The sequence below is a fragment of the Sus scrofa genome, chromosome 8, assembly GCF_054392235.1.
Source record: "Sus scrofa isolate SSC_HxYL_T2T_F1_AM1 chromosome 8, Sscrofa_HxYL_maternal_Yorkshire_Landrace_v2.0, whole genome shotgun sequence".
NCBI lineage: Eukaryota > Metazoa > Chordata > Mammalia > Artiodactyla > Suidae > Sus > Sus scrofa.
Window position 1 is genome coordinate 13149956 of NC_139390.1, and position 20979 is coordinate 13170934.

The 20979-nt window shown below is 37.2% G+C and overlaps 1 protein-coding gene across 17 annotated transcripts in view; it reads left to right on the forward strand.

The window, feature by feature from the left end:
* The window catches only part of LOC106504595 (uncharacterized), a 666799-nt gene that overhangs the window by 37883 nt on the left and 607937 nt on the right, over window positions 1-20979 (forward strand). For 2 of the 17 annotated variants that reach the window (XR_014812205.1, XR_014812204.1), the window contains exon 3: window positions 15202-15308. The exons of the other annotated variants lie outside the window; for them this stretch is intronic. The gene's annotated coding sequence lies outside the window, so the exon portion shown is untranslated. The remainder of the gene's footprint in view (window positions 1-15201; window positions 15309-20979) is intronic. 17 annotated transcript variants of the gene reach the window in all.

Genomic DNA, 20979 nt, shown 5'->3' on the forward strand with positions numbered 1-20979 from the left:
AATAAAATAAAACTAGGCTAAGAACATGAAGCTTTATAAGTAAATCTTGGGGATTAAAATTATGGTTAGTGAGACTAAGAAGTAGAAAATTATGTAGGATTTTGTGGGCTCCATAAATGACACCCCTCTTTACACCACTTTCTGGGGAAGTCGTCTTCTTTTTATTTCTTTCACTGTTCACATCCAGGTTTATGAAGCTGAGTTTTACTAAAAGAGATAACAGAAAGATCTGAAGATTGTATTAAATACCAGAGAAGTAAGGAGTCTGTGACGTTTTTCTCCCCCATTCCTAACGCTGTGGAATAGCTCATGAAATTTCATTTTGATCAGCATTTTGTTAGGAAAACTTGAGACCTAACAAAGTTATCTCTGTCTAGTCTGTGTTTTCTTCTTTTTGTTCAATTTAATTTAATTTTTATTTTCTATTGGAGTATAGTTGATTACAATGTTGTGTTAGTTTCAGGTGTACAGCAGAGTGATTCAGTTATACATATACATATAGCCATTCTTTTTCAGATTCTTTCCTGATATAGGTTATTATAGAATGTGGAATAGAGTTTTCTGTGCTACACCATAGGTCCTTGTTTATATATATAATAGCGTGTATGTGTATGTGTGTTAATCCCAAACTCCTATTTTATCTCCCTCATCTTTCCTCTTTGATAACCAGAAGTTTATTTTCAAAGTCTGTGAATCTGTTTTTGTTTAGTAAGTAAATTCATTTCAATCATTTTTTTAATTGAAAATGATCTCCTATGATATTTGTCTTCCTCTTTCTGACTTAATAGTATGATCTCCTATGATATTTTAATTGAAAATGATCTCCTATGATATTTGTCTTCCTCTTTCTGACTTAATAGTATGATAATTTCTAGTTCCATCCATGTTGCTGCAAATGCCATTATTTCATTCTTTTTTATGATTAAGTAATACTCCATTGTGTATGTGTATCATATCTTCTTTATCTGTTACCCTGTGGATGGACATTTAGGTTGCTTCCATGTCCTGACTATTGTAAATAGTGCTGTGATGAACATTGGGGTGTATGTATCTTTTCAAATTATGGTTTTCTCTGGATATATGCCCAATGGATTGCTAGATCATCTAGTTTAATTTTTAGTTTCTTAAAGAGCCTCCATACTGTTCTCCACAGTGGTTATACCAATTCATATTCCCCGTGACAGTATAGAAGTGTTCCCTTTTCTTCAAACCCTCTCCACTGTTTATTGTTTGTTGACATTTTGATGAGAGCCACTCTGACAAGTGCAAGACAGTATCTCACTGTAGTTTTGACTTGCATTTCTCTAATAATTAGCAATGTTGAACATCTTTTAAGGTGCTTTTTGGTCATCTATATATCTTCTTTGGATAAATGTCTATTGATCTTCTGCCCATTTTTTGACTGGGTTTTCTTTTGTTTGGTTTGTTTTGCTTTTTTGCCTTTTAGAGCTGCACTTGTGGCATATGGAAGTTCCCAGGCTAGGGGTCAAACTGGAGCTGCAGCTGCTGGCCTAGGCCACAACCACAGCAAGGCAGGATCTAAACTACATCTGCAACTTACACCACAGCTCATGGCAATGCTGGATCCTTAACCTACTGAGCAAGGTCAGGGATCAAACCTGCGTCCTCAGGTATACTAGTTGGGTTCATTACCAATGAGCCACAATGGGGACTCCAAGTTTTTTTTTTTTTTTTTTTTTTTGAGTTGCTTGAGCTGTTTATATATTTTGGGGGTTAATCCCTTGCCAGTTGTTTGATTTGCAAATATTTTGTTTCATTCTGTGGGAAGTCTTTTCATTTTGTTTATGGTTCTCTTCACCGTGCAAAATCTTTTAAGTTTAATTAGGTCCTACTTGTTCAGTTTTGTTTTTATTTTCATTACTCTAGGAGGTAGATCCAAAAAGATGTTGCTGCAGTTATGTCAAAGAGTGTCCTGTGTTTTCCTCTAAGTTTTATGGGGATTGATCTTATATTTAGGTTTTTATTTTTGTGTGTAGTGTTAGAGAATGTTTTAATTTCATTCTTTTACATGTAGCTGTCCAGTTTTCTCAGCACCACTTACTGAAAAGGCTGTATTTTCTTCACTGTGTATTTTTGCTTCCTTTGTTGTAGATTAATTGACCAGGGACATGTGAGCTTATTTCTGGGCTTTCTATTCTGTTCCACTGAACTATATTTTGGTTTTTGAGTCAGTGCCATGCTTTTTTGATGACTATAGCTTTGTAATATAGTCTTAAGTCAGGGAGCCTGATTCCTCTAGGTCCATTTTTCTCTTTTATGATTGCTTTGGCTATTTGAGGTCTTTTGTATTTCTACACAAATTAAAGAATTTTTTGTTCTAGATCTGTGAAAAATACCATTGGCAATTAGATAGGGTTTACATTGAATCTCTAGATTGCCTTTGGTGTTATAGTCATTTTGACAATATTTATACTTCTGATTGAGAACATGGTACATCTTTCCATCTGTTTGTGTCACCTTTGATTTTTTCATCAGCTTTCATCAGAAATCTTATAGCTTTCATAGTACAGGTTTGATTTTTTCATCAGATTTCATCAGAAAACTTATAGCTTTCATAGTACAGGTCTTTAGCCTCCTTAGGTAGGTTTCTTCCTAGGTATTTTATTATTTTTGATGTGATGGGAAATGGGATGAGAGCAGAAATAAATGAAATAGAACTTAAGAAAACAATATAAAAGATTAATGAAACTAAAAGCTAATTCTTTGAAAAGATAAACAAAATTGGTAAACCTTTAGCCAGACTTATCAATAAAAAAGAGACGGGGCTCAAATCAATAAAATTAGAAATGAAAAAGAAGTTACAACTGATACCAAAGAAATACAAAGGATCATGAGATTATTACAAGCAGCTATACGCCAATAAAATGGACAGTGTAGAAGAAATGGACAAATTCATAGAAAGGTGCAACCTTATAGGACTGAACCAGGAAGAAACAGAAAACATGAACAGACCAGTCACAAGTACTGAAATTGAAACTGTGATTAAAAAACTCCCAACAAACAAAAGTCCTGGACCAGACAGCTTCATAGGTGAATTCTATCAAAGATGTAGAGAAGAGTTAACATCTATACTTCTGAAACTAGTCCCCAAAATTGCAGAGGGAGGAATACTCCCAAACTTATTCTATAAAGCCACTATCACCCTGACAAAAATAGACAAAGATCTTTGTCTGATAAAAAACCAAAGATACCACAAAAAAAGAACATTACAGGCCAGTATCACTGATGAACATATATACAAAAATCCTCAACAAAATACCAATAAACTGAATCCAACAGTACATTAAAGGGATCATACAGCATGATCAAGTAGGATTTATCCCAGAGATACAAGGATTTTTCAATATCCACACATCAACCAGTGTGATACACCACATTAACAAACTGAAGAATAAAAACCATATGATCATTTCAATAGGTGTAGAAAAAGCTTTTGACAAAATTCCACACTCATTTGTGATTAAAAACTCTCCAGAAAGTGGGCATTGAGGGAACCTACCTCAACATAATAGAGGCCATATATAACAAACCCACAAGTAACATCACACTCAGTAGTGAAAAGCTAAAAGCATTTCTTCTAAGATTAGAAACAAGACAAGGATGTCCCGTCTTGCCACTTTTACTCAACGTAGTTTTGGAAGTCCTAACCGTGGCAATCAGAGAAGAAAAAAAAAAAAAAAAAAGAAATCCAAATTGGAAAAGAAGAAGTAAAATTGTCACTGCTTAGGTGACATGATACTATAAATATAAAATCTTAAAGATGGTATCAGAAAACTACTAGAGCTTATCAATGAATTAAGTAAAGTTGCAGGATGCAAATTTTATACATAGAAATCTCTTGTATTTCTATACACTAACAACAAAAGATCAGAAAGAGAAATTAAGGGAACAATCCCATTTACCATCACATCAAAAATAATAAAATACCTAGGAATAAACCTACCTAAGGAGGCAAATGACCTGTATTCTGAAAACTAAAAGATGCTGATGAAAGAAATCAGAGATGATGCAAATGTATGGAAGGATATACCATGTTCTTGGATTGGAAGAACTGATATTGTTAAAATGGCTATACCACACAAGGCAATCTACAGATTCAATACAATCCCCATTGAATTACCAAGGGCATTTTTTTCCAGAACTAGAACAAACATTTAAAAAATTTGTATGGGAACACAAAAGACCCCAAATAGCCAAGCAGTCCTGAGAAAGAGAAACAGAGCTGGAGGAATCAGTCTCCTTGACTTACCTCACTTTTTTGAAACCAGTTGAGGGGTAGATTCAGGAGCCAGATAAATAAAAAGTGTAAGTTGAGCTTTATTAAATTGAAGAAGCCAGATGTATTTCGTATGATTCCATTTATACAAAATGACCAAGTAGATAAATCCACAGAGACAGAAGATTAGTAGTTTCCAGGGGGCGGGCGTTGAGTAGGGTGGGTATGACTGCTAATGGATACAAGGTTTGTTTTTGGCATGATGAAATGTTCTGGAACTAAACAGTATGGTTGCACAACTTTGTAAACCTATTAAAATGAATAAATAATATACTTTAAAGGGATGAATATTATGGTATGTGAATTACATCTCAATTAAAAAATATTAGAGTAAAAAATTAGAGTAGAAAGTAAAAAGTGAGTTTTATCACCAATAACAAAAGCTAGGTTGGAAGATAAGGCCAAACTATGCAACCAAGTGCCAAATAGTTTTGCTGATTTCTGCTTGCCTTGCCTCTCTCTAGCTTATCCCCACACTCCAGTCTGGATCCCACCTATGGAAAATTTTGAGGTGGCACACATACCCAGAATTGCTGCCTCATACCAGTTCAGAATCCAGAAGGAGAAAGACTGAACTCCCAGACAGATAGTCTTTATGATGGATTAGCTCCATGTGATCAAAGAGCATGAAGTAATGGCTGTCACCCAGCAATCAGGTGCTAGGAGTGTGGAAGGAGTGGGTCAAGAAGAAGGAACATTCCTCCTTATAGATAGCTGAGGAGGGAAGGATAGGAAATCCTACTTCCTAAGAAAATCGTCTCTTGATTGGACACAAAGGGAGAATTCGTGAATTAAAGAAATAGTACTGAGGAATTCACTCTGTGTTTAACACTGTTTTCTCATTGTAAGGAAACTGCAGAGTATCAGAGAGAAACGAAAAATTTAAAGCTATGACAGAAAAGACATACTATCTATAAAGAAACAGACATTGGACTCACAATAGACTTCGATGTGCAAAAACAGAGGCCAGAAGACTCTCTCTCTCTCTTTTTATTGTCCACACCCATGGCATATGTAAGTTCCCAGGCCAGGTATCAGAACCAAGCCTCATTTGTGACCTGTGCCTGTGACTCAGCTGTGGCAATGCCAGATCCCTTAACACCCTCCGCCAGACTGGGGATCACACCTGCGCTTCTGCAGCAACCTGAGCCACTGCAGTCAGATTCTTAACCCAGCTGTGCCGCAGCAGGAATTTCCAGAAGACTCTTAAGTACAGTTGCAAAATATCAATCAAGAATAATAAACCAGCTGAATTGTTATTTATGAGGAGAGGCAAATGAATATGTTTTAAGAATATAAAATTACAAGAATTTACTACACAAAAATTGTCAACATAAGAATGATTAAAGACATGCTATAGAAGGTAGGAAAGTAGATGCAGCAGGAAGCCCTTGGATACAAGGCACAATGGAGAGAGCTGAAATTAATAAATTATGTTGAAAAATTTCATTAAAAAACAAAATTTAAAAACTCAATTTCATATTTTTCTTAAAACTAAGTAGCAGTGGGGAGGCATTTGATGGATATGGTTTGAAATCCTGTTGTGTCTGGGAGGGAGATAAAATACTGTAATCTTTAGAGTATTAGAATAATGTATCATTTAATTATGTATGTTAAAATTTTAACTAAAACCATGGAAAGAAAGTCTACAGGTGGTTAAAAAGTTACATAAAGAAACACTTCCCATCTAATGAAGACAGGAAAAGGAGAAAATATGAACAAGCAAAAGAAAAAGTTGTTGATTCTAAACACAAAATAAGTTGCAGAAATAACTCTAAAAATATCAGGTATTATGATATGTTAAGTAGATTAAGCCTTCAAAACACTGAGATTATTAGGTAGATATAAAAACAAAACAAAATCCAGCCATATGCTGCTGATGAAGGACACCACAAAAACACTATCACACAGACAGGTTAAAAACAAAGCTGGGAAAATGAACTAATTAGTATAGCAATATTAATATGCTATAAAGTAGATTTAAAGCGCTATGAGAAAAACAGGACAATTATGTTAAAAAAAAATCCTCTGAGAAGATGTAACAGTTATAATCCATTTGCACCTAGCAGCATGTTCTTGGAAAATATAAAGTAAAAACGAACCAAAATATAAGGCAAGATGGTTAAATCAACAATTTTAGTGGGAGATTTAACCCTTTTCACATACTAACAGAACAAGCTAAGAAACAGTGAGAACAGAGAAGATTTAAGCAACACAATTAAGAAGCTAACTCTAATAGGTAGCACGACTCGGGGTTGAACAAATTGGGAATACTAGATGTCTTTCAAGTAAACATGGAGTATTTACTTGAAATCAGAATAATCACATTAGGACACAGAAATCTTAATAAATTTCAAAGAATCAGTGTAATTAATTCCATCTTCTCTAACAAAAAGGCACTTATATTAGAAATCAGTTAAAAATATTAAAATGGCCCCAATAGGTTTCAAAAATAAAATTATACTTAAAATAATTAATGGATTGAAGAGTAAAACCTAATGAGAGTTACTAAATATTGGAAGGATATACCAGCAATAGTACATTAAGTGCATTTATTAACAGAAAAATGATTGAACCTAAATGAACTAAATGTCTGGTTCAACAAGCTAAAAAATAAATAGAGAGACCTAAGATCACAGGAAAAAATGTCCAAAAAAATTAAACAGAAAATAAAGGAACTATACAGAGAACCAAGAAAATCTAAATACTATTCTTTGATTAAAAACACCCAATAATAGATAAATCTTTAGCAAAACTAAAGAATAGAAAGTTACAGATGAATAAAAAATAATATGTAAACTATGGTTATAGCAGGGATATAAAAACATCAGAAAAATGCTATAAACATATTTACGCTATAAAGGAAATTTGAACACAGATAAAATAATTTTCTAGAAAAATTAGTTTGAAAATGCCAGTTTGAATCAGGAAGCTATAGAGAACCCAAATAAAAGAATGATCAAAGAAGTTGAGACAGTATTTAAAATTCTCCTTCTCCCTAACTGTTAACCCAAACATTAAAGTTGTCTGTCTTTTGGCCCAGCCGGTTTTAATAAAAGTTTTACCAGTCCTTTGAGGAACAGAAGATCCTCATCTTGTAAAACTGTTCCAAAGAATTAAAATAGAGGGAAAGCTACTCAGGTTATTTTGTGACAGCCTTTGAATTGATATTCAAACTAGACTGAGAAAGTAAAATAAAATTGCAGATCAGTTTCCCTTAGGAACACAGATGCAGAACTGCTAAATAAAATATAAGCAAATTGAAGTCAGCATTTGTGTGGGCTACATATACACTTTCAGATATAATTAGAGGTTATTTTAGCAATGTAAGGATAGCTGTATATGAGAAAATTGGATGAAGTAATTCATCATATTAACATATTGAAAAGGAATAGCATATGATCATATCAACACAGCAAAAATTTATAAAATTCAATACTCAGCCATAGTTATATATTATTTATATATATAATATATTTGAAAAATTCTCAGCCAGTTGGAACTAAAAGGAAACCATCAAATTGATTATTCCTATTAAAATTTAAAGCAACATGTTAACGAATTATAATGCTTCATAAGCATTCTTACTCATGTCAGGAAAAATTAAAGAAGGCAGTTTAATCATTTCCATTATCGTTACATTAGAAAACATATTCAATGCAATAAATTAAAAATAGAGATTAGAATTTGAAAGGAGGACTTCACGTCGTGGTGCAGTAGAAACGAATCTGACTAGGAACCAAGAGGTTGTGGGTTTGATTCCTGGCCTTGCTCAGTGGATTAAGGATCCAGTGTTGCCATGGCCTGTGGTGTAGGTTGCAGATGCGACTCGGATCTGGCGTTGCTGTGGCTCTGGTGTAGGCTGGTGGCTACAGCTCTGTTTGGACCACTACCCTGAGAACCTCCTATGCCGCGGGTGCAGCCCCAAAAAGACAAAAAAAAACAAAACAAAAAAAAGAATTTGAAAGGAGTAAAACAAATCTTTTTTTAAACATGGAAGTTAATTTGTTTATTTTTTGGATTTTAAAAAATTGAAGTATAGTTGATTTATAATGTGTTAATTTCTGCTGTACAGCAGAGTGGTTTATTAATACATGTATATAAATATATATATATATGTATTTTTTTTTTTTGCTTCCTAGAGCTGTACCTGCAGCATATGGAAGTTCCCAGGCTAGGGGTGGAATCAGAGCAGCAGCTGCCGGCCTACACCACAGCCACAGCAACAGGGATCTGAGTGGCATCTGCAGCCTACAACACAGCTCATGGTAATGCCAGATCCCCAACCCACTGAGCGAGGCTAGGGATCCAACCCGCGAGGGATCCATGTATACTAGTCAAATTCGTTTGTGCTGCACCACTACCGGAACTCCTCTTATTTTCTTTTTCTTTTCCGTTATGGTTTATCATAGGACATTGAATACAGTTATCTGTGCTATACAGTAGGACCTTGTTGTTTTTATCCTCCACGTATAATAGTTTATACCTGCTAACACCGACCTCCCACTCCATCCCTCTCCTCTCCACCCCTCCCCCTTGGCAACAGAAGTCTGTTCTTCTGTCTGTGAGTCTGTTTCTATTTTGTAGATAGGTTCATTTGTGTCATATTTTAGATTCCACAACAAATGTTTTGAGTTGCAGACAATATGACTGTCTCCATAGAACAATCCAATTAAATCTAGAAGCTGTTAGAAATACTAGAGATAAGCAAGCTTATAAGTTCTCTGATTAATGTACAAATATTAATAGCCATCTTAAAGTGCCAAGATTACAACGTAATCTTATAAAGTTTTAAGGGGTAAATATAACAAAAGGTATTTAGTGTCTTTATGGAGGAAATTACAAAATATTTTTGAAAGTCACAAAATGACATGAAAAAATTGAGAGATATACTGTCTTTATGCACAAAAAATTATATCATAAAGATAGCAACCCTCCAAAGTTATTCTAAATATTCAATGAAATTTTAATTAAAATCCTAATTTTTCATGGGTTTTGATAAGCTCATCCTAGTAATCATATAGAAGAAGAAAGGGACAGAAATAGGTTTTAGAAGAAGATGATAAATTGCCTTTTGGATATCTAGTATTACTATTAAATCTATAGTAATTAAGACATGTGGCATTGGTTAAGAGTTAGACAAAGAGACCAATATAACAAAAGAGGTCCATGATTATATGGTAACTTGGTATATGATACAAATGGGATTACAAAGTATTTGCCAAAAAATTACTTGGCAAAAAAAAAAAAAAAAACTATCTGGAAAAAAATTAAAATCAAATTTCTGTTGCATGCTATACAGAAAATGGCTAAAGAAAGAAATGCGATAAGCAAGTGTTTAAATATTTAGAAGAAAATATAGGAGAATATCTTTATGACCCTGGATTAGAAACAGATTTTTATAAAAATAAAAATAAAAAGCACAAACTCTAAAGAGAAATAAATTTAAGTATGTTAAAATGAAAAATTTTCAAATCTAAGATAGCAAAATTTAAAAGACAGGTCACAGACTAGATGAAAATATGTACAGCCCATGTAAATTACATAGATGCACCCTCCAGAATTTAAAAATAACCACTACATATTAGTAAGAAAAGGCAAACACTTCAATAGGATAATGGATAAAGGCAATGTATAGACAATGTGTAGAAGAGAAAAGGTGAATATCCAACACACAAGAAAAATATAAAATAAACAATGAGATGCTTTTTGCACAGTTATCAGATTGAGAAAACAAAATTAAAGTTGGCTAACTCCAAAGTTTGAAGGTGATGTGGAGACTTGGCCACTCATGTGCCTCTGCTGGTGAGAGTACCAATTGATTGATGATTCAATCAATTTGGAGAGTAATACTCAATGGGGAAAAAATGAAAGCCTTCTCACTCAAATCTGGAACAAGACGGGGATGCCCACTCTCACCACTGCTATTCAACATAGTTTTGGAAGTCCTAGCCACAGCAATTAGACAAACAAAAGAAATAAAAGGCATCCATATAGGAAAAGAGATAAAACTGTCACTATATGCAGATAACGTGATACTATACATAGAAAACCCTAAGGACTCAACCCAAAAACTACTTGAACTGATTAATAAATTCAGCAAAGTAGCAGGATATAAGATTAATATTCAGAAGTCAGTTGCATTTCTGTATACCAGCAATGAAGTGTTAGAAAAGGAATACAAAAATACGATGCCTTTTAAAATTGCACCTCACAAAATCAAATACCTCGGAATACACCTGACCAAAGAGGTAAAGGACCTATATGCTGAGAACTATAAAACTTTAATCAAAGAAATCAAAGAAGATGTAAAGAAATGGAAAGATATTCCATGTTCCTGGATTGGGAAAACCAATATTGTAAAAATGGCCATACTACCCAAAGCAATCTACAGATTCAATGCAATCCCTATCAAATTCCCCATGACATTTTTCACAGAACTAGAACAAACAATCCAAACATTTATATGGAACCACAAAGGACCCAGAATCGCCAAAGCAATCCTGAGAAACAAAAACCAAGCAGGAGGCATAACTCTCCCAGACTTCAAGCAATACTACAAAGCCACAGTCATCAAAACAGTGTGGTACTGGTATCAAAACAGACAGACAGACCGACAAATGGAACAGAATAGAGAACCCAGAAATAAACCCTGACACCTATGGTCAATTAATCTTTGACAAGGGAGGCAAGAACATCACATGGGAAAAAGACAGTCTATTCAGCAAGCATTGCTGGCAAACCTGGACAGCTGCATGCAAAGCAATGAAATTAGAACACACCCTCACACCATGCACCAAAATAAACTCCAAATGGCTGAAAGACTTAAATATACGACAGGACACCATCAAACTCCTAGAAGAAAACATAGGCAAAACACTCTGACATCGACATCATGAATATTTTCTCAGGTCAGTCTCCCAAAGCAATAGAAATAAGAGCAAAAATAAACCCATGGGACCTAATCAAACTGAAAAGCTTTTGTACAGCAAAGGAAACCCAAAAGAAAACAAAAAGACAACTTACAGAATGGGAGAAAATAGTTTGAAATGACGCAACTGACAAGGGCTTAATCTCTAGAATATATAAGCCACTTATACAACCTAACAGCAAAAAAGCCAATCAACCAATGGAAAAATGGGCAAAAGACCTAAATAGACATTTCTCCAAGGAAGATATACAGATGTCCAGCAAACACATGAAAAAATGCTCAACATTGTTGATTATTAGAGAAATGCAAATTAAAACTACCATGAGATACCGCCTCACACCAGTCAGTATGGCCATCATTAATAAGTCCACAAATAACAAGTGCTGGAGGGGGTGTGGAAAAAAGGGAACCCTCCTGCACTGTTGGTGGGAATGTAAACTGGTACAGCCACTATGGAGAAAAGTTTGGAGATACCTTAGAAAACTATACATAGAACTTCCATATGACCCTGCAATCCCACTGTTGGGCATCTATCCGGACAAAACTCTACTTAAAAGAGACACGTGCACCCGCATGTTCATTGCAGCACTATTCACATAGCCAGGACATGGAAACAACCCAAATATCCATCGACAGATGATTGGATTCGGAAGGTGTGGTATATATACACAATGGAATACTATTCAGCCATAAAAAAGAATGACATTTGCAGCAACATGGATGGAACTAGAGAATCTCATACTGAGTGAAATGAGCCAGAAAGACAAAGACAAATACCATATGATATCACTTATAACTGGAATCTAATATCCAGCACAAATGAACATCTCAGAAAAGAAAATCATGGACTTGGGGAAAAGACTTGTGGCTGGCTGCCTGATGGGAGGGGGAGGGAGTGGGAGGGATTGGGAGCTTGGGCTTATCCGACACAACTTAAAATAGATTTACAAGGAGATCCTGCTGAGTAGCATTGAGAACTTTGTCTAGATACTCATCTTGCAACAGAACAAAGGGTGGGGGAAAAATGTATACATGTAAGGATAACTGGATCCCCTTGCCGTACAGTGAGAAATAAATAAATTAAAAAAAATTTGGAGAGTAATTTGGCAGTGCTTGGTCAATTTGAAATGTGCCTTGATTTGGTCAGTTCTTCCAGAAGCTGAACCTGAGATGAGATTTCTGTACAAGTGATTAAGAAAGTGCTCTCAGGAGAGACTAGTAAGGAAGTAGTCAAGCAGGACGTGGAAGGAGAGGAAGACTAGAAACAGTGAAATCTCAGGCAAAGTCCAGCAGAGCTTGCTTCCACCTGATTCCAGAGGGGACATCTGGAGTTAAAGTTATCTGAAGAATTGTTCTGAGTGGAAGTGGCAGGGGGTGGTCTTTCCTTCCTTCCTCTAGGCCACCAGACAATCATCACTCAAGGGTACACGAGATGGGAAACAAATGCTTGATACTTCAGGGTCAGTGTCAGATGCTCTGTGTTAGATTTCACCCCTAGCACCTGGGGTGGCGAACACAGTAAATAGGGGAAAAGATTTGTTTTGCACATCAGCAGTGCAATGCATGTCTATACCATAGTCCAGCAATTCCACTTTCTCCCTGCTCACTGTGCAGCAGGAGACACATGCAAGAACATTCATAGCAGTGTTGTCAGTAATAGCAAAACATCAGCAGCAATCTGAATGAACAGGATAATAGTTAAATAAATTGTGCTGTGTAAATACTAGAGCTATTTGTAGCGATTAAAACAGATGAATGAGACTATATGTTTCTTTACAGACACAGCTCAATATCTCAAAGTAGTATAGTTTTAAAAAAAGCAACCTGCAAGATGAAAAGGGTGCACATCATCATTTATGTAAAGTTTGAGAAACCAACAAAAGTCTGTATTTTTAGGGATGCACTCATAACCAATAATAGTATAAGACATGCAAAAGAAACATATTTTGCCTTTGCAAATTAAAGATAGTGATTACCACTGAAGAAGCAGTAGATAATGTGTTCAGGCAAGTGTACAAAGGGAGCATTAATATCTGTAATGTTTTGATCTCTAAAAAAAATCCGAAGCATAATTTGATTAAGCTTGGGCAATGAGTACATGGTGATTATTAACTGACATAGGTGGGGAGGAAGTATATTGCTTTTCAGAAGACTGGAACAATGATAGCTTAAGAAAGTGATTAGATTGAATAAAGAATATTATTATTTTTTAGGATCAGGGAACAATCTCTTGGAAAATGAGACACTGAAAATGTAATAGAAAAATGGTAACCGATGAGTTTGTTTTAAATACTTCCACGTCCTTTATGTCTTCACTTGGATACTTTCTATTCATAAGATTTGTCTCAGCTGCCACCTTCTCTAGAGAGACTTCTTTGCCATTTCCAGAATAAGGTGTTCCCCCATATGTGCCCCTTTAAGAAGCTGTATAGACTACTTCACCGTTGCTGTATTTTATGATTGTATTCTACACATATGACTTTCATTTGACGATGATGGCTATGTTTTAATTACTTTTGTATTTCAAGTGCCAAGCATGGTGTCTGGCACATGGAGGCACTGAATACACATTTAATTTAGTAAATTAAAAATTAGTTCCTTTTAGTATCTGCCATTTGTAAGGTTGGAATGTAGTACGTATTGATTGACTTTTAGATAAGTGGATAGTTAGGAAATAGGGCATCTAGATGGAAGTCTCTATCAGGCTTTTTGAAATGTTCAGTTTGGAGCCATGAGAGAAGGCGCAGGAGACTTGGAGGGCAGGGAGGCAAGAACCAGAATTTCAATATGAGTAGACTAATTAAATAATAATGACAAATAATAGAGTTTAAATAATGTTCTCAAGGTCACACAGCTAGGAAAGAGGGGGCCAGAATTTAAACCCACGTCCTTTTCCGTTCATAGCTATGCTATCAACTACAATACTGTTTTTCAAGGAAATAACCATCGATATTTATTCTTTAAAAAAGTATAGCTTCCTCCAATTGGTTTATAAAATTAAAGAGTCAATACTAGATCCTGTGTGAGCTATATTGTGTGGTTTTACCAGGAACAGTGTGCTGGTCGTTAAACTATTGTCTTTTTTTTTTTTAGCTTTTTAGGGCCACACCTGCAGCATATGGAAGTTCCCAGGCTAGGGTCAAATCAGAGCTGTGGCTTCTGTCCTACACCACAGCCACAGCAACGCGGGATCCAAGCCATGTCTGCAACCTACACCACAGCTCATGGCAACGCTGGATCCTTAACCCGCTGAGCAAGGCCAGGGATTGAACCCCGAAACCTCATGGTTCTTAGTCGGATTCACTTCCACTGCACCACGATTGGAACTCTAAGCTCTTTGTCTTTTGGTGGTTCCATAGCCACCTGTCTGTGCCCGCCCATGGGCTGTTGAGCTGGAACTTGGAAAGTTACAGTTCTCCTTTGCCAGCTGGATCCCTCTAAGCTTCTACCATAGGAGGATCTGGACTGAGAAGGGAAGAATGGAGGACAGAAAAGGGTCATGCTTCTTACTGTTTGTGTTCTCTTCCTCTTAGTGTTGTTCCCAGAAGGTGCTTCATCTCAGCAGCTTCTTTCAGCAATCCCCAAAGCAGGCCCAGTTGTCTCAGAGGCCTCAGTGCCCTTTGGGTACCCCGTCACCCCAGGTTGATTTCCAGTTACCCTGTGTCTGCCCTCTGAATTTCTGAGGACTGGTGCCTGGCAGGCAGCACCTCCATAGTGGTCTAAGTCTCAGCCTGGCAGAGTTCCTCTCTAAGCTTCGAGGTTCTGAAAGTCTCAACTTCTTTCCTTCTATCTCCCAGTGCGGCATTGTCTCCTCCCTGCTCCACTTTGGTGTTTCCTTTTCGGATCTCCAGTCCTTAAACCTCTTTGAGCAATTCCCTATATTAAATTCTCTGCTGAAGTGTCTAGGGTGCTACCTGTTTTCCTGTCTGGATGCTAACGGATACAAATTGCTTATTGGGTTTTCTCTTACCAGGACGCAGAATAGAGCATACACCTCATTGTTCTAGGAACTGATGAGAAGCCCACGTTTCACATTTGGAGAAACTGAGAATCAGGGAAATTGAGTAAACTGCAGAGAAGGTAAAATTACAGAGAAGGCTTTTATTTATTTATTTATTAAATTTTATTTTATTTTATTTTATTTTATTTTATTTTATTTTATTTTTGCTTTTTAGGGCCGCACCCATGGCATATGGAGGTTCCCAGGCTAGGGGTCCAATCAGAACTACAGCTGCCAGCCTACACCACAGCCACAGAAATGCCAGATCCAAGCCACGTCTGCGATCTATACCACAGCTCATGGCAACGCTGGATCCTTAACCCACTGAGCAAGGCCAGGGATTGAACCCGCAACTTCATGGTTTCTAGTTGGATTCCTTTCTACTGCGCCATGATGGAACTCCCAGAGAAGCCTTTTAAACCCAGATTCATATTATGCCAGATTCTATCTCTTCTCTATTGGCTCATACTGACTTTTTGAATATACTGTATGTCGTTCTTCCTTTTCAATCTCAGTCGTTCCTCCCACCCCCCCCACTATGAAATTCTAGTTCATATTCATTTGGTTCCAAATAACTTTTCCTAAACTTCAGGAATTTTGATGAGAGTGCATGCGAATTTTCAGTCTTTCAGTAGAGCAGAAATAAAGGCTTTTGTCATAATGAAGTTCTGGGAAGAAGCCAAGGTAGAATAAACCCAAGTCTTGAAATTACATTTGTCATATTTGGTGAGGAGGATGTGGTGATGAGAGTATGAGGGGCCCAGAGAACCAAGGCTTAGTCTTAAACGTCAGCTGCCATTACTGACTGCCCGTGAAGCACCAGACACTGGGTTACCTGCTTTACACACTTAATTACATTTTATATTATGACACAAGGTAGATGTAAGAGAATTGCTTCATATAATCCTGTAGGCATTTAACTTGTGCACATTTTAACTTGGGTGGGAAAAGGACAGGAAGAGGGAGAAAAACCAGGAGAGGAAGAGAGGAGGAAGATGGGAGGAGATAAGGAGAAGGAAGGAATTTGCCCAGGATATGTTTAAATAGTGCATTCAGTCCTGATTTGCTCTCTGCTAATTAGTGTTTGACTTGGAGTTGTCTCGATGGGCATGTGAAACCATTTTTCTCTAAAATGGCCTCTGTTTCAAATGCTTCTCATTTTGTGAGCATCAGCTGTGCTGAGAACAATTCTAATATTTTAAATCGAAACAGTTCCCATTCAACACAGTCCTTAAATGCAAGCCAGCAACTTCATCTGGTCCTTAAATGAAGAAGCAGCCATTTTTGTTCCCCCAACACTAGAGGAAAAGCTGGCTTTGCTGGTCTTAATGAAATATACATGGCACATGGACTCCAAAGTAGTAGGCTTCTCTGAGATGACACAACAAATCTTCAGGACTTTTGCCTTACAGTCTGACTAGAATGTGTCCCATTAGTATTGTTTTTTCTAATCCTAAAATGTTGAAATTATTACCTAGAAAGGGTTATCTACTTCCCCAAGGTCGCACAAGGGAATAAGGTGAGTTGGCTGAGTTGGGATTTGAGCCCTTTTCCCTTCCTCCAAAGCTTTGTTCTTGTCTTATCTGGAGATTCATGCAAATTATAGAAGAACATGGAGTTCTCATTGTGGTTCAGCAGCTTAAGAACTGACTAGCATCCATGAAAATGTGGATTCGATTCCTGGCCTCACTCAGTGGGTTAACAATCTGGTGTTGCTGCAAACTGCAACGTAGGTTGCAGATGCAGCTCAGATCTAGTGTTGGTGTGGCTGTGGTGTAGGCCAGCAGCTCTGATTCAACCCCTACGCTGGGAACTTCCATATGCCACAGGCGTGGCCCTAAAAAGAAAAAAAAATTATAGAACAAAGGTTGACAGGTTGTACTTTAAGTGCCAGAGAAAGGAGAAAAAATGCACAAGTTTTCCTGGGGTCTGATGGCAGCAGAGTGCTAGAATGACTTGCTGAATTCACAACACAACATTCACAACTGGATGTAAAACTCTGAATTTTAATTTCGACCAAACAACCAGTTTCCTTCAATAACACTATTCCCTTGATGGAATAGCTTCTAAGGGCATGTTTCTCTTCCCTTTGGGGAGGTTAGTGAGTTCCCTAGAAATAAAATGGGCCTATTTGTCACTTGAAATGACCTGGTGACTTAGAATAGCTCTGCTTATTTCTGCAATTTATCTCTCCCTTGCCTTCACCATGGTCATCTGGGTTTAATATCCTGGGTGGTGGGACATGAAAGACAGTGTGTATTTTTCCTTGAGATTTTCAAATTTGAATTTCCTGCTGTGAGTGCTCTTGCTGCTCAGTTAAAATTAGAGCAGGATGAACTTCTTGAACTGTCACCAACTTGGCCATAGGCTGACTCCAGGACCTCCTGCAGGGAAACTTCCCTGAAGGGACAGCATGAAATGTCTCTGCAGGAGAGATTAAATGGTTTAATAATGTCCTATTAAACCCACAGCTTTCAAACAAAACTGAGCCTTTCAATACCACTTGTCACCCCAAATCTCCTATCGAAGTGATTTTAATCTCAGATAAGGCATTTACTGTTAGAAGACAGTGGCGACATAATCACTTTTTAGCTTTTGGCGGGGCGGTGAGAGATGGTGAACTTTTGTCAAATTCTCATAAAGCTTGTTAGAACAGTTGCTTGTGCAGATAGGAAGAGAAGGGAGTGAGTTTTGTGAATAAACAGGGATAAATAATAATAAACTATAATAGAGGGTCCAATCAAGCACCTGCGATGACCATATGCCATTAACTGAAAAGCTTGATTGCCTCAACTCTGTCCATAAATCAAAGAGAAAAACAAAACAAAGCAAAGAAGCACACCAGATCCCATCAGGACAGAGTATGTCTGTGTTGTTTCCATTTCCAGTGAACAAATGAAGTTTCAAAAGTTAGTGTACAATCTGTCTCATCAGGGACATCGGCAGAGAGACTCCATATAGATTTTTGATGCTCATTATTCCTACTTTCTTAGAGTAATTGGACATCACTGTCTTCTTTAAATTGCCATTTGTGTTCTTAATGTAGTCAGGTGATTTTTTTATTTACATAAACTTTTAATTTTAGAACAGTTTTAGATTGACAGGAGGATTTCAAAGAGAGTACAGACTCCCAATGTATCTTATGCCCTAGATACCCTGTTATTAACAGCTTACACTGGTATGGCATATTTGTTATATTTAATGAGCCAATATTGGTACATTATTATTAACTAAAGTCCATACGTTATTCATATTTCCTTAAATTTTACCTAGTGTCTTCTCCTGTTCCTGTAGCTCATCCAGGATATTACATAAAATTGTCCTGTCCTCTTAGGCTCCTCTTAGCTGTGATAATTTTTCAGCCTTCCTTGTTTTTGATGACTTTGACAGTTTTGAGGGATACTGATTATGTATTTTGTGTACTGTACCTTACTTGGAATTTGTCTGATGTTTCTCTTATTATTAGACTAGAGTTGTGTGTCTTTTGGAGTTAGGTCATGGAGGTCTAAGGGTCATTTTTACCATCTCCTTCTCTAGCTCTGTCTCCCTATCTAAATCTATCTCTTGATCTATATTTATCTATCTGTGTGTATTTATGAATATTATTAATATATATGTCTATTCTATATATAGATAGATGATTATGATATATAATACATATATAATATGTTATATATATTTGAAAGAGAGAGGAGGAGAGAAAAAGAGAGATTTTAAGGAGTTGGCTTATATTATTATGGAGATAATAAGTCCAAAATCTGCAGGGAAGGCTGGACACCCAGGCTATAGTTGTAGTCTGAGTCCAAAAGGCTGTCTCCTGGCAGAATTTCTTCTTCATTAGGGCAAATCAGTCTTTGTTCTATCAAGGCATCCAACTGATTGTATGAGGCCCACGAATTGTGGAGGGTAATCTGCTTTCCTCAAAATCCATTGATTTAAATGTTAATCTCATCCAAAGTAACCTTCACAGAAATGTCCAGAAAGTTGACTAAATTTGTGAGTAATGTGGTCCAGCCAAATCGACACATAAAAGTAACCGTCAGAAGCAGACTCATGCAAAGATGATAATCCCCATCTCTGGCCTTTTGTTCCAAGTGCCCAGTGGAGACTTCATGGCACTTTGTTTTCATTAAGAAGGAGAGTTCAATTATTTGATGAGGGGGCAGAAAGAGGTCTAAGGATGGAGTGTTGGCAGTTACCTGAGTCAGAGGCAGAACGTTTGTGGAGATAGCAGCTTTCTCAGGGAGGCAAGGTCTGTGCTCTACACCCATGAACCTCTCATTGGTGCTCAGATGAGGCGGTGGTGTGGATGGTTGTGTGGACTGGGAGCAGGGTGCCAAGTGTTGTTTACACTTCTGCTGAACATTGGGGGAACAGACCACCACACCAGCCTCCTAAAGGAGCACCAGGACATGGACCCTGAGCAGCTGCACTGCAGTCAGGATGGATTGAAAGCCAGAGGTCGTCCTCCATCTGGATGCCGTTCATATCCTAGGATTTCTGTTGAACCTCAGGAGAAAAGAAGGTGGTGAAATAGGAAGTGTGATTGCAATTGATTTTCTCGTTAACTAAGCAGGTTAGCTATAATTCAAACTAAGTAAAATAATGGGCTGCACTTGGTCTCACAGTGGATGGAGCAAACCATCCCACTGTAATAAGTTCAGCCTTTACAGTTGTTTCTCAGAGGGCTTTGAAAATGCATTTATTTTGAAATAACTATAAATTTAAAACACAGGGTATCAGAGAAATCCTCATACGCCAACGCCTCTTCAGTGAGGAGGAAAGCGACTTGTTCAGCGTTACATAGGGAAGAGCAAAGGCAAGACTAGAAATCAGACTCCCAGTCCTGTGTCCACATGCTTTCTCTTTATCCCAATTTCGTATAAATCTTCTTCACACTCTATAGCTCAGTTATTTCATTTTAGAATATAAATGAGTCTTTCACTTATAGAAACTATTATGAACTGAATTGTAGTCTCCTCAAATCTCTGCATAGAGTGCTAATCCCCATTGTGACTATATATGGAGAAGGGACTTTTGTTTTTTTAATTTTTTTAGTTTTTATTCTTTGTCTTTTTAGAGCTGCACCCACGACATATGGAGGTTCCTAGGCTAGGGGTCCAATTGGAGCTGTAGCTGCTGGCCTAAACCACAGCCACAGCATCACCAGATCTGAGCCACATCTGCGACCTACACCACAGATCATGGCAACACTGGATCCTTAACCCACTGAGTGAGGCCGGGGATCCAATCTGTGACCTCATGGATGCCAGACAGATTCGTTTCCTCTGAGCCACGACAGGAACTCTGTGGGGAAGGGACTTTTACAGAGGTAGTTAAGGTCGAATGAAGTTATAGGGTGGAACCTTCCTCCACCCCACTCCAACAGGGCTATGCCCTTATGAAAGAGAGATACCCGGAGGCGTGCACGCACAGAGAAAAGGTCACTTGAAGACCAGCAAGAAGATGGCTCTACGCAAGCCAGAGGAAGGGCCCTCAGGAGATATCCAGGCTGCTTGTACTTTGATCTTGGACTTCCAGCCTCCAGAACTGTGAGAAATAAATTTCTGTTGATTTAACTTACCAGTCTGTAGGGCTTTTACGGTGGCCTTAGCAACTTCATATGCAAATTAATTCAGAAATCATTTTCTTTATCCTAAGTATTTTATACAAACTTGATTAAAGAAAAAAATCGCACATAAACGCATCACCATAGCACAGTGTTTACCCTTTTGCACATGTTCTTCTAGT